This window comes from Puma concolor, chromosome A3 (assembly GCF_028749965.1).
Source record: "Puma concolor isolate L17-30 chromosome A3, mPumCon1.1.hap2, whole genome shotgun sequence".
Classification (NCBI taxonomy): Eukaryota; Metazoa; Chordata; class Mammalia; order Carnivora; family Felidae; genus Puma; species Puma concolor.
The window spans coordinates 127,006,316-127,018,257 of record NC_141669.1 but is presented as its reverse complement, the minus strand read 5'-3'; the positions used below and the strand labels follow the sequence as shown (position 1 = coordinate 127,018,257).

The 11,942-nt window shown below is 54.4% G+C and overlaps 1 long non-coding RNA gene across 1 annotated transcript; it reads right to left on the bottom strand.

The window, feature by feature from the left end:
- Positions 1–5,119: 5,119 nt before the first annotated feature.
- LOC147582775 (uncharacterized) lies at positions 5,120–11,500 on the bottom strand. Its single transcript, XR_015249504.1, has 2 exons — positions 10,505–11,500; positions 5,120–5,621 (listed from the first exon to the last, which is right to left on the bottom strand). It is a non-coding gene; the product is annotated as an uncharacterized LOC147582775 (long non-coding RNA).
- Positions 11,501–11,942: the final 442 nt, after the last annotated feature.

The following is an 11,942-nucleotide window of genomic DNA, read 5'->3' as shown; positions in this document are numbered from 1 at the left end:
AGAGCAGAAGGAATAGTGCCCCTGACGTAGGGGTTCTGTCATCACCCCAACGCCTGGATGCCGGAGGGGAAGGGAAGCGACGGGAACCTGGAGAGGAGAGCCAGCACAGGTGACCACAGGGCCGGGAGGTGCGCTTCCTGACCCCGCCCTCATCTCTCTCCCGCTAGAGCTCCCCACCGGCCACCTCCCTGAATGCAGCCGGCCATGGGAGTCCTGGCAGGGGGCCTCCTGGACAGACAGCAAGGCGGAGGAAGATAAGGAGGTAAATGGAAGACGTGGGGCACAAGACCCCGGGCCACGGCCATACCTGCCAATCACCGTGGTCACCAAGGTGACCACCTCTGTCCAAACGGAGAGCCGCCTCTGTGTGAATATCACCTCTCAGTGTTTCTGTATTATTTACTCCTGTGTTGTCAGCCTATTGTGTCCTTCAGGTGGGGCACATCCTGGGTCTTCTTGGCTACAGTTTTGGATCCTTTTTGACCCGGATTGTGATTTTTTTAAGGTGCTATACAGACAGAAGTGAGCCTTGGTGCCGGGCAGTCTGAGTTTGAATGCCGGCTCACCGGCTGTGCGATGCTAGGTGAATCAGTCAGCCTCTCTGAGCCTCCACTCCCACTCTGTAACGACAGTCAGGGAGGATCACACTCCCTCCCTCACAGGGTTGTTGAAGGCTTAGAGATGATGGTCGTATGGTACAATATAGTGCCTGGAACTTTATAGTTAAATTTAGAGGCTATTCTTTTTTTTCTTTTCCTTTTTTTTTTTTTTTTTTAAGTAGGCTCCACACCCGGAGCAGAGCCCAACATAGGGCTCAATTTCACAACCCTGAGATCAAGACCGGAGCTGAGGTCGAGAGTTGGGAGCTTAACTGACTGGGCCGCCCAGGCGCCCCTAAGTGCTATTATTTTAAATAGTATCATTACTCTTTCTCCTCCTTACCTGCTCCAATTTATATCTTGGCTAATACCAGCTCCCTTTAACCCATACTCCCACCCGCTCCCCCCGGAGCGGTCAGGTTACCTCTCCTCCCAATTCACCCGGACGTCCTTCCTCCTTGGAGTGTCTGTCCTCTTAACCCGAGGACACTGTTCCCAGTTGCAACCCTCAACCCCCTTTCTCCAGGACAAATCTCTCTTCCTTGCGGTGACTCATCGTGTCAGATCACCGGCACCAAGTTCCTGGGCTCCCAGTTGCAGAAATCTCCCTGATTTTTGGCCCCAGGAAAGAAGCTGAAATTCAGTGAGAGGATTGGTACACAAAGCTGTTCATGTCTGTGCTATTTACCGCTGTGAAAAATCAGGAACGCTCTCAAATGTACAAGAAGCCAGGAGGGGTTGAGCAGGGACAGGATGAGGGCATAGCCCGATGGCAGATCGTGTAGTTTTTGGAGGTGGTATTTGCGGAGAGTTTGTAAAAACATAGAAAATGCACGTGACATCACTGAGGGGCAGAGCATCATTCCTGGAGCTGTACACAGGGCAGGTGCATGTGCTCCCGTTACGAGCATGTAAACTCACCTGTTTTCTCTTAATTGAAAACACTGGAAGGAAAAAGAGAAAAAAAAAAAATCATCTAAACAGGGCGGGCAGTTCTCTTGATCAAAAACACTGAAAAAAGGTGGGGGGGTGGCTCAGTCGGTTGGGCGTCTGACTCTTGATTTCGGCTCAGGTCATGATCTCACGGTTCACGAGCTCAAGCCCCACACTGGGCCCTGCATGGACAGTGCAGAGCCTGCTTGGGATTCTCTCTCTCTCGCTCTCGCTCTCACTCTCTCTCTCAAAATAAATAAACTTTAAAAACAAACAAGCACACACTGGAAAAGGAAAGAGAAAAAAATCATTTGAGCAGGGCAGGCAGGTCCTCTAACGGAATGACGATTTGCCACCAATCGAGTGTGGAGTGGGGTGAGAGTCTGGGGAAACGCCTTCCGTCCCCACTTCCTGAGTTAGCATCACACTCTGCTGCCCCAAGATACGTGACATCCATTGCCGTGTGCCTCCTAAACACAGGCAGGATACTCCGGGTGTAGACAAATTTTTGCAGCGTCTCTCCAGAGGCATTTACGTTTATAACCTAACCCCTGTGGATGGGTGGCTCTGTTATAGAAATGAAAACAAAAGCCCATACATATGAAGAAGAAGAAGAAGAAGAAGAAGAAGAAGAAGAAGAAGAAGGAAGAGGAGAAGGAGGAGAAGGAGAAGGAGAAGGAGAAACAGCAAACGTGCCAAAATCCTACCAGGAGTTGAACGTGAAGAAGTGGGGGTGACTTTCTCTGCCCGCTTCTTTCATTCATTGATAAATATTTATTGAGCATCTATTGTGAGTCAGACGCTATTCTATGCGCTGAAGAAGAAGTAGAAATAAAGAATTGCAAAACTCCCCGGTGGGTGGAGACGGACAGTAAACACCCAGATAAGTGAGTTGTAGAGCAGGTTGGGGACTGATGTGTACCTGGGAGAAGCAGATAAAGCCGGGCTGGGGGGCAAGGGGAGTGCCAGGTTTGGGGGTAGGGTTGCAAGTTCAAGTAGGGTGACAGGAAGTCCTCATTGAGAAGGTGACAGCTGAGCAAAGATCGGAAGGAGAGGAGGGAGGGAGCATATCTGGGGGAAGAAGGTTTCGGGGGGGGTGGGGGGTGCTGGTGGGGGACAGCAGGACAGAAATGTGTAAAAACCAGCAAGGCAGCCTCTGGGGCTGGGACAGAGAGAGCAAGGGGGCAGTGGCTTGCTGCATTTCCCGTATTTCCTCTAGCGAGAGCATTTAACTCGTATAATAGACAGCAGAGTGCTTTGGGCGCCTGGGTGGTTCAGTCAGTTAAGCATCCGACCTCGGCTCAGGTCGTGATCTCGCCATCTGTGGGTTCGAGCCCCACGTTGGGCTCTGTGCTGACAGCTCAGAGTCTGGAGCCTGTTTCGGATCCTGTGTCTCCTTCTCTCTCTGCCCCTCCCTGTTCATGCTCTCTCTCTCTCTCTCTCAAAAATAAACATGAAGAAGAAATCAGAGCCCTTTATCTTTAAAGGAAGAGACAAGGACAGAGGGAGGGAAGATACCTCCCTTTTCCTGGCCAGGAGAAGCTGATGACTTTTTCTCTTCACTCAGTCCCACAGCTGCCCAGTGGCTGGCCTCCTGTAAGCACAGAGCACCCCTTCACGTCTGCCCTCCCTGGCTTCTCGCGGGGTCAGCTGCCAGATGCGACTCCCCGGGGGCTCTGGGCCGCGTGGCCTGGGGTCTTGGGACCGTGGACACCCCCTGATTCCCTCCACCCCCTCACCGCCCCTCCCCACCCCGCCAGCCCGAGGAATGCGAAGTGTGAGCAAACCACGCTGCCGGCCCCACGCCTCCCAAGGGCACCCGGGGGGTGATGCCAGCCCTGGGAAGGAGTCGCCAGTAAAGATCCGAGGTGCTAATAAGGAGGTGTCAATCCATTAACTTCACCCGAAGGGAAGAAAAAAATTTTCAATTACTGGTAACGGGAAACAAAATAGTGGGAAATCACGAATGACAATCTTTTTAAGACAGCCCTGGGGCCACTTTCAGCTGACCCTGTGCATTAACCTGGCGGGGAAAAATTTTACTCAGCTGCTCCCTCCTGTGTCCTTAATAGCATAAAATAAAAAGATTTTAGATAAGATTTCATTCTGTGAATCAATTGGCAAACCACACTAGGCTTCACAGGGCATTCTGGCCTCAGTCTAATGGAAATTATTCTTTTTTTAAAAAGAGAATATCAATAGCAAATTGGATCCTATCGCAGAAAGTTTATACAAAGGATTTTATTTCAAGAGGTAATCTCTGGCTTCTTCGGAGCTTTGCTCAACCTGGTACCTGCCAGCATCCCAAGCAAAGCAGGGGGGTGGGGTGGGGGTGGGGGAAATTCGGGGAGAGAACAAAATCCAAAGCCTCGCTGTGACAGCACGGACAGAAAGTTGTCGGCCTTCACTGCTTTCCCACTTTGGTCTTTGATCTGTTCTCCAAACAGACCAGGTGCACCCCTGGCCCTTTGCACTTGCAATTACCTCCATCTGCGATGTTTTCTCTTCTCGCCCTCCCTTGGCTCCCTCCGCAGCCTTCAGTTTCAAAAATCAGTTGTTTAGGAAAGCCCGGCTTAGCCACAACCCTTCCCCATTATCACTCTGAGACACATGACGACTGGATGTTGTGATTGGATGTTGTGTTGGATGTCTGGATTAATTACATTTAATTTCTTCCTTTTACTTTTTTATTTTGTTTTATTTTGGAGAGAGAGAGAGAGAGTGCAAGCTGGGGAGAGGGACGAGGGAGAGAGAGAGAGAGAGAGAGATTGAGAATCCCAAGCAGGCTCCACTCCCAGCATGGAGCCCGGTGCCGGGCTCGATCCCATGACCCTGGGATCATGACCTGAGCGGAAATCAAGGGTCGGACGCTCAAGGCTGACCAACTCAGCCACCCAGGCATCCCCATGCAAATGTATTTCACCTTTCTGCTACTTCTGCAGAGACGGGGGCACATAAATGTATTAGTTGATTTCGATCTCAACTTTAGCAGTGGCCAGTTGTTTGAGTCAGGAATTTTTTCTCCCCGGAGGCGGGGGGGGGGGGGGACCCCTATCAGGTAATCAGACCCCGCAGGCAGCGGCTTCACCAGCTTGCCATTTGGTCCACACCGGAGGCTTTGCTAACGCGTGATGAAAGGGAGACAGAAGTGGGCTGTCGGTGAAAGTCATGGCTGAGGCGGAGCACGGGCTGTTAGAAAGGCGCTCCCCTCGGCCACCTCAGCGCTGTTCAGGATAAGGGAAGGGGAGACGACATCTAGTCCGTGCTAGACCCTCCCGCCCTTGCAGAGGGTTCTGGTGGACAGAGCTGATCTGGGGGATTGCACGCTCAAACCCTAGGTTTGATGCCTACACGGCCTCTGCCCTGACCCCCACGGATGCTGAACAAACCCTGCTGCGAGAATACCGTGGCCGTTGCCCCACGGAGCCTTTTCTGCAAAGCACTGTCCGAGCCTCCAGAAGGACAGGGACGTGGAAATCCGCCGGGTTTCCGGGCAGGCTTGTCAGGCTGTTTTCTGCTGCCTGTTAATAAAGGTCTATTTGTGCAAGCTGGATGTGGTCTGAGCCTTGACTCCTTCAAAACCTGGATGCCCAGCGGCTCCATTTATTCTCGTATTCATTCAGCAGAGATTTATTGAGCACCTACTGTGTGCCAGACACCCTTCTGGCTGCTGGGGACACAGCAGAGGCAATACAGGTAAGCCCTCGTGTTCGTGAAGATTACATTTTTGGTACAGTGGGGACGGGAAAGAAAACAGAGACATAAACACGATCTTCTCCTCGAGCGGCGACCATTGCGAAGACAGCCAGGCGGCAGAGGGGGACCTCAGAGGGCGGGGCTCCAGAGAAGGATTCACCCTCAGTACCCGCCAGACTCAGATGTCCATGCTGGAAGGAAAATCAAAGTTCCTTCTCCTTGGCTTTGCCGTTAACTTGCTGTGTGAGCTCTGCAAGATGGTCGGGGCCCCCCTCGGGTTTTCCCTCAGTTTCCGCATCCGTAGAGGGAAGGCGTCAGGCCTGCTGATTTTCAAGCTGCGAGCTGTGACCCTTTAAATGGGCCATGCAATCAAGCTGGTGGGTGATGGCCACGCTTGGGAAAAAATAAAAAAGTGAAACAGACAAACCAGGAAGAGCAGAGGGCTCCACATGGAGGGTGAGTACCGTTCCCTGTAACGTGTGTGTGTCGGCGGGGGGGGGGTGTCTGTGCGTGTCCCCGTGCACACGCCGGCCAACACGGCCGCCACGTCAATCGTCGTTCTTGTCGCGCAGCGCTGTCAAAGACCTGGAAAGCCCGGTGGCGGGCCACCGCTCTGGGCATTCCAGGTGTGGCGCTAGGAAGCTGGAGTCCTTTGCCCGCGGGACCAGATGCTTTAACAGCAATGCTCAGGAGCAGAGTGGAAATGGAACCGGGGAGCGTGTTCTGGGCAGACATCGCCTACGTTTTTATTACTCCCAATATGCAAAACTCACATTAAGGCCACGTTTAAAACCCGTAATATCGCAGGGACGCTTGGTATTTCCTGGGGATCTGTTCCTACAACTTCCATCCCCCACCGTCTGAAACCTGGGAAACCATCTCGGGAGTGCAACCCCTCAGCAGCCCCCCTCCCCCTCTCTCGCTCTGCGGCTTCTCATCGCTCTAATTCATTCATTCATTCATTCATTCGCTCACTCGCTCACATGCTCATTCATTGCATCACTGAGCACCACGGCGTGCGGGGCCAGACAGAGATCTCGTTCTCATGGAGTCACAGTCCGTTGGGGGGGCTGTGGCCAGTGAGGGCAAGATGGACAATCCACAAGACACACACCAAGGACAGCTCTCGGGTGTGATGGGAGCTGTGGAGGCGATCGACAAGGTGGGGGCAACCAGAATGGCAGAGGGGGAGGGGAGCTCTGCATTGACCTCGGCTGCCCTCCTGCTCAGACTGGACCCACAGTGAGTCATTCTCAAGACCGAACCCAAGGGCCCCGATCCCTGTTTATCCCGTGACCTTAACTTGTTAACCCTCTCAACAACCGTGGCAGGAGGCACCTCTTCTCTATCCCCATTTTCCAGGTGTAGAAACTGAGGCTCAGAGAGGCTAGTTGACTTGCCCAAGATCACCCAGCTCGTATAATGGCTTAACTGGGGTTTTAGGCAAACCCCGTGTGATTTAGGAGCCAGCGGATTGGGTTTCAGCTGGAACCTCACCGCGATTCGCCAACTCCCAAGACTCCTCTTGTTTCTGAATCCCTGCTGCTGCTGGGTTGATCTCCTTTGCCTGTCCTGACTGATCCGTTGGGGCTGCTGGGAACTCGCTGCCAACAGGAAATCTGAGGCTGCACCCGACTGCAGCCTTCATTCATTCAACAAAGACATATTAAGTCTCTACGGCCTGCCAGACCCCGTTTTAAGCCTGTGGCATTCCTTAGCAAGCGAAACAGCTCTCGGATATTCCAATGAGAAGAGACAATAAGTGAAAGAAAGAAACGGGGCAATCATAAACTATGCTAGAAGGTGAGAAGTGAAGTAAGCATGGAAAGGAGAATGGTTGCAGGTTAAATGAAACGGTTAAACCCAATTCTTCCCGTGGCCGGCTCCTCCTCATCCATTCAATCTCAACTTAAAGGTCACCTCCTCTAGGAAGCCTTCCCCGACTGCCTAAGGGTCTCTGTACGGTGGGGTCATGGAGACCCATCGTTCCCTGCTCTGTGCCGACCTGTATTTTACAAATGTTGCCGCAACGACTAGTCGCTACTTTTGCAATCTGAAAGAGCGAACGAATAATAATTTTTCAAAGTGAAATGCAAAGGATTCCTGGCACCGAGGTCTTCCTCTTCCTCGTTCAGCACCTTGCTCTTCACCCCCACCGTGGAAGTCAAAAAGCAGAATGCCCTCCTTGGGCACGGGCTGGCGAGCTCCTGGCTGCGGGGAGGCAACGGGTGAGCAGGGGACCTTCCTTCTCCAGGGACCCAGAGGCACCCCTTGTGGTCCCTCACGTCCCATCCCTCACCAAGCCCCAGGGATCTTTCTCCAAGGCACACCCTAAATCTGATCACCTCTCTGTCCACTGCTCTCACCTGGCCTGGGCCAAGGTCACGTTTTGTCGGAGGACTGCACCGGCCCCCCAGTTTTCTCCTGCAGCTCCCTCGCCCCAAGAGAGTGTGATGAGCACATCCCCACTGCAGCTGCCCACAGGCTGGCCGTTCACACTCTCCCCCCTTCTCTGGCCTCCAGCCGGGTGCCTCCTGCCCGGCCTATTTCTTCTTCAAACATGCCAGGCGTGTTCCTGGTGAAAGCGATGAAGTTTTGGGGTGGGGTGGTCCAGAGCCAACAGCCAAGAAAGAATTCTTAAAGACATCTTTGGTCCAAAAAGGTGATGTAATTAAAGCATGGAGACAGGACCCATGGGCCGGAAGGCTGCACTGGGGTGGTGATAGGTAACTGATTATATACCCTCGGGTTGGGAGGGGTTAGGGATAGAGGAAGTCTCGAAGGTATTTGGGAAGCCAGGCTTCCAGGACCTTGAGGGGCTGGCTATGTTAGAAAACGCCTTTTATTACCGTTTGGTAAAACCTCACTCGTGAGACCCTTCAGATGTCTATCAGGGGGCCAGAAGCTTGGCGTATGATTGCCTGCGTATATCTTGGAGGAGTTGAGATAAAAAAAAGTTTCCAAAGGAATTTTTATATGTTAGAGTAGACTTACAGGTTCCTGGGCGGGGGGTCAGCATAATGTTAAGCCAAGATTCCCTTTTGCCCCCAGCAAAGTGTCATCATGGAGGCAGCTGAGGTCCTAGGGGGAGGTCCCTGTGCCGGTTTCCAGGACTTGTCAATGGGCCCTAGGCAGTAAGGGAATTTAATTTTTCATTTGCCTTGGTTTCCCACATCACCGTGGCAAACATAAACCCCTTTCCTTTGTTCTTGGGGAGCCAGGAGTGTCCGAGGAATATCGCACATATCTCACGGAGGTGGTGGTGGTGGGGGGGGGGTCCTGTAAACCTGTACCTTGCCCGCAACTGCCCCACTGCTCCCTCATCAAAAGCACCCACCGGCAGCTCCTTCTTCCCCAGGCTGACTCCTTGTCATCATCCAGGTCCTTCAGGCGTCCCCTCCTCTGAAAGCCTCCCTGCGGCCACCACCCAGGAGCTCCCCTACACATCGCCCCGGGGTTTCCCTCCCATGGGTCGCTCCAGATCTGAAATGACCCTGGGTATTGTCTGTCTCCCCAGCTTCTTAAGGTCCCCGCCCACGGAGTCTGGTACACGTGGCTGCAGACACCCCCGCTCCACGGCCATCACTCAGCGGCTCCGGGTGATTTGAAGAGCCGGTTAGACGATGCAAAAGTCTTTTGACAGGACCTTCTTGTGAAAACCCAGGCTACGAGATCACACGTCTGGGATGAGTGGAAAACCATTTCCTATGGTGGAAAACTAACAAAACAGAAAGCGTCAACACCTTTGCCTCGGAAAAAGACAGGGAGGAAACGCTCACTGTTTAAATTTTTAGCTGTCCGCGGAGGCGAAAACGTGGGCAATGTCGATTTCTTTGTTCTGCTTTTTTGTATTTTCCGCATTTTCTTTGAGGCACGCCTCTTTCCTCTCCAGCGAGAGGTGGATGGAAAGGCGGCGGAGGAACTCTCGCGCCCTCTGCTGCTCACTGTCTGGTACTGCAGGGGAGCTCCCCGGATCGGCCGGAAGAGGAGCTTGTGGGGGTGAGAGGCTCCCCCATTCCCCTGGGAATCTTTCCAAAGCCCCCTGCCTTCATCCTCTGCGGAAAGCCCCCAGAACTCCACCACCAACGCCTCCTGGCCCCTTTATCCCGCCCCCCCCCCCCCCCCCCCCCCCCCGGGCTCTGAATGAGCCCCTCCCTCCCAGCACTCTCACCTTCCACGCCGGTGAACTCTAACAGCAGGAGGCACAGGAGGACAGCAGGACCAGGCTTTCTGGGTTGAAATAGCCTTGCCCTTTCATGCCTGTGTGTCCCTGGACATGCACTTAGCTGTTCTGGACCCCGGTATCCTCGTCTCACACAACGGGATCGTGAGAAATCGGGGTTTTTCAGCCTCCGCACTACTGACATTCTAGGCCAGACACCTCCTCGTTGCGGGGGGCCGTCCCGTGCGCTGCAGGAAGGTTGGCGGCATCCCCGGCCTCCACCCCTAGATGCCAGCAGCACCTGCCCCCTAGTCATGACAACCCAAAGGGTCTCCAGGTATAGACAGTTGTCCCCTCGAGGGCACGGCCGCCCCCCCCCACCATGGCCCTCTGGGTTTCTATGATCGCACCCCCACACCTCGCCACAGGTTCCTGCTGGTGGGAGGTGCTCGGAAAGTCATGACAAGGATTACTGGAGAATAATGCAGGGATTATTTGCTCCGATCAGAAAAGCAGGAGGGAGGAAGAAGCACAGAGAGACGGAAAGGAGGCCTACGACTCCCTCGCGCCTGCCTGCGTCCCCACCGCAGCCGGCCGCTGCCCCACGCGACGTTAGCTCACATTCCTGGCCCCCACACATGTCCCCCCCGGCTCTGCCTGAACAGGCCCCAGGCCCCCTCCACGCTGGGCCTGTTGTGCTTGGCGTTGTCTGCAGGCCTCCTCCGCAGCTAGGAGAGGGGAGCGTTTTCAGTTAACCTAGAAAAACAATAGCAGGAAGGGGAGGGGTCGTTGTGAAAAGGCAAAGGTAGTGAAAAGACTTTGCAAACAGGTCCCCCTGGGGTGGGTGAGGGAGGCCAAGCAGCTCGGCCAAACTGGGAGGAACCGTGACAGAGGGGGGGAGGCATCGGTGGCCCCCTCAAAGGGACAGGGCCAGCCAGGAAAACAGACGCGCTCCCCTCCTCGGCCTGGGGACCTTCCAGCGTGGAGGCAAGGAAAACACAGTGGGACCCAAGGCTCCTGGGCTCCTCCTCGGCTGGAGCAGAGAGAGCCACAAGGTTGGCCCAGGATGTGCTTGCAGGTTTGGGGGTCCTGCGAGGCGTGGGGGGATTCTTACCTCCGGTTCCTGAGGAGGGGAGACCTTTCTATCCCCCAAGCCCTGAGCTCAGGCAGCCAGAGATCGGAACAGAGGAGGTGGGTGAGCCGGGGACCTTGTCCGGTGGAGCTGGGGACACTGCCCCTGGGGAGGTGGCCCCTGATGTCAACAATGACCTTCAGGTCCTGAGTGCATTCAAGGGCGAGGCATGTGGCCAGTGCTTTCCAAACTTTGTCCCACTCGATCCCGAGAACCGCCCGGTGTGACAGCATCCGGTTCAGCCATTGGTTCATTCAGCAGATAACTCCCTGAGCGCCTGCTTGGCCAGATACAACGGTGAGAACATAACAGGTGTGGGGTTGCCGAGTGGCTGCGGGTCCCCCGCGGTGCCGGCGGGGATGGGAGATGTCACTCTGGACAACAGTCTTCGGTCTCTTCCAGGGTTAGACCCCACCTACCCTACGACCCGGCGATCCCGCTGCTGGGTGTTTAACCTAGAGACACGACCGCCCCGTGTTCACGCAAACACCTGTCCGTGAACGCGCCGGCAAGCTTATTCGCGATCACCCCAAACAGGAACCGGCCCAGATGCCCTCACCTGGCGGAGCGACGAAGAAGCCCGGGTACACCATAGCCCGAAGTTCAGCAACACGACAGGGACAGACCACCGAGGAAAGCAACAACACGGATGAGTCTCAAAAGCACGATGCCGAGCGGCAGCAGCCAGTTTCAAAAGGCCGTTGACTGTACGACTCGTTCCTGTGACATTCTAGAAAAGGCAAGACTTGAGGGGCAGAGGACAGATCGGTGACTTCCAGTGGGTGGGGTGGAAGTTGGGGTTGGCAAAGGGCGATCTTTCTGGAGGCGATGCACGGCTCTGCAGCCTGATCGTGGTGGCGACTATACGACTCTATGTACATATCAAAACTCGGAGGATTGTACCACAAAAGGAGCGGATTTTACTATATGTCCAAGTAAACAGGACAACAGGTTCGGACCCTGCTGTCAAAGAGACTGCCTTTTTTTTTTTTTTTTAATTTTTTTTTCAACGTTTTTTATTTATTTTTGGGACAGAGAGAGACAGAGCATGAACGGGGGAGGGGCAGAGAGAGAGGGAGACACAGAATCGGAAACAGGCTCCAGGCTCCGAGCCATCAGCCCAGAGCCTGACGCGGGGCTCGAACTCACGGACCGCGAGATCGTGACCTGGCTGAAGTCGGACGCTTAACCGACTGCGCCACCCAGGCGCCCCAGAGACTGCCTTTTAATAGTCGGTTGAGCATCCGACTTTGGCTGAGGTCATGATCTTGTGGTCCGTGAGTTTTCATGATCTTGTGGTCCGTGAGTTTGAGCCCCGCGTCGGGCTCTATGCTGACAGCTCAGAGCCTGGAACCTGCCTCTGATTCTGTGTCTCCCTCTCTCTCTGCCCCTCCCCCGCTCCTGCTCTGTCTCTCTCCCT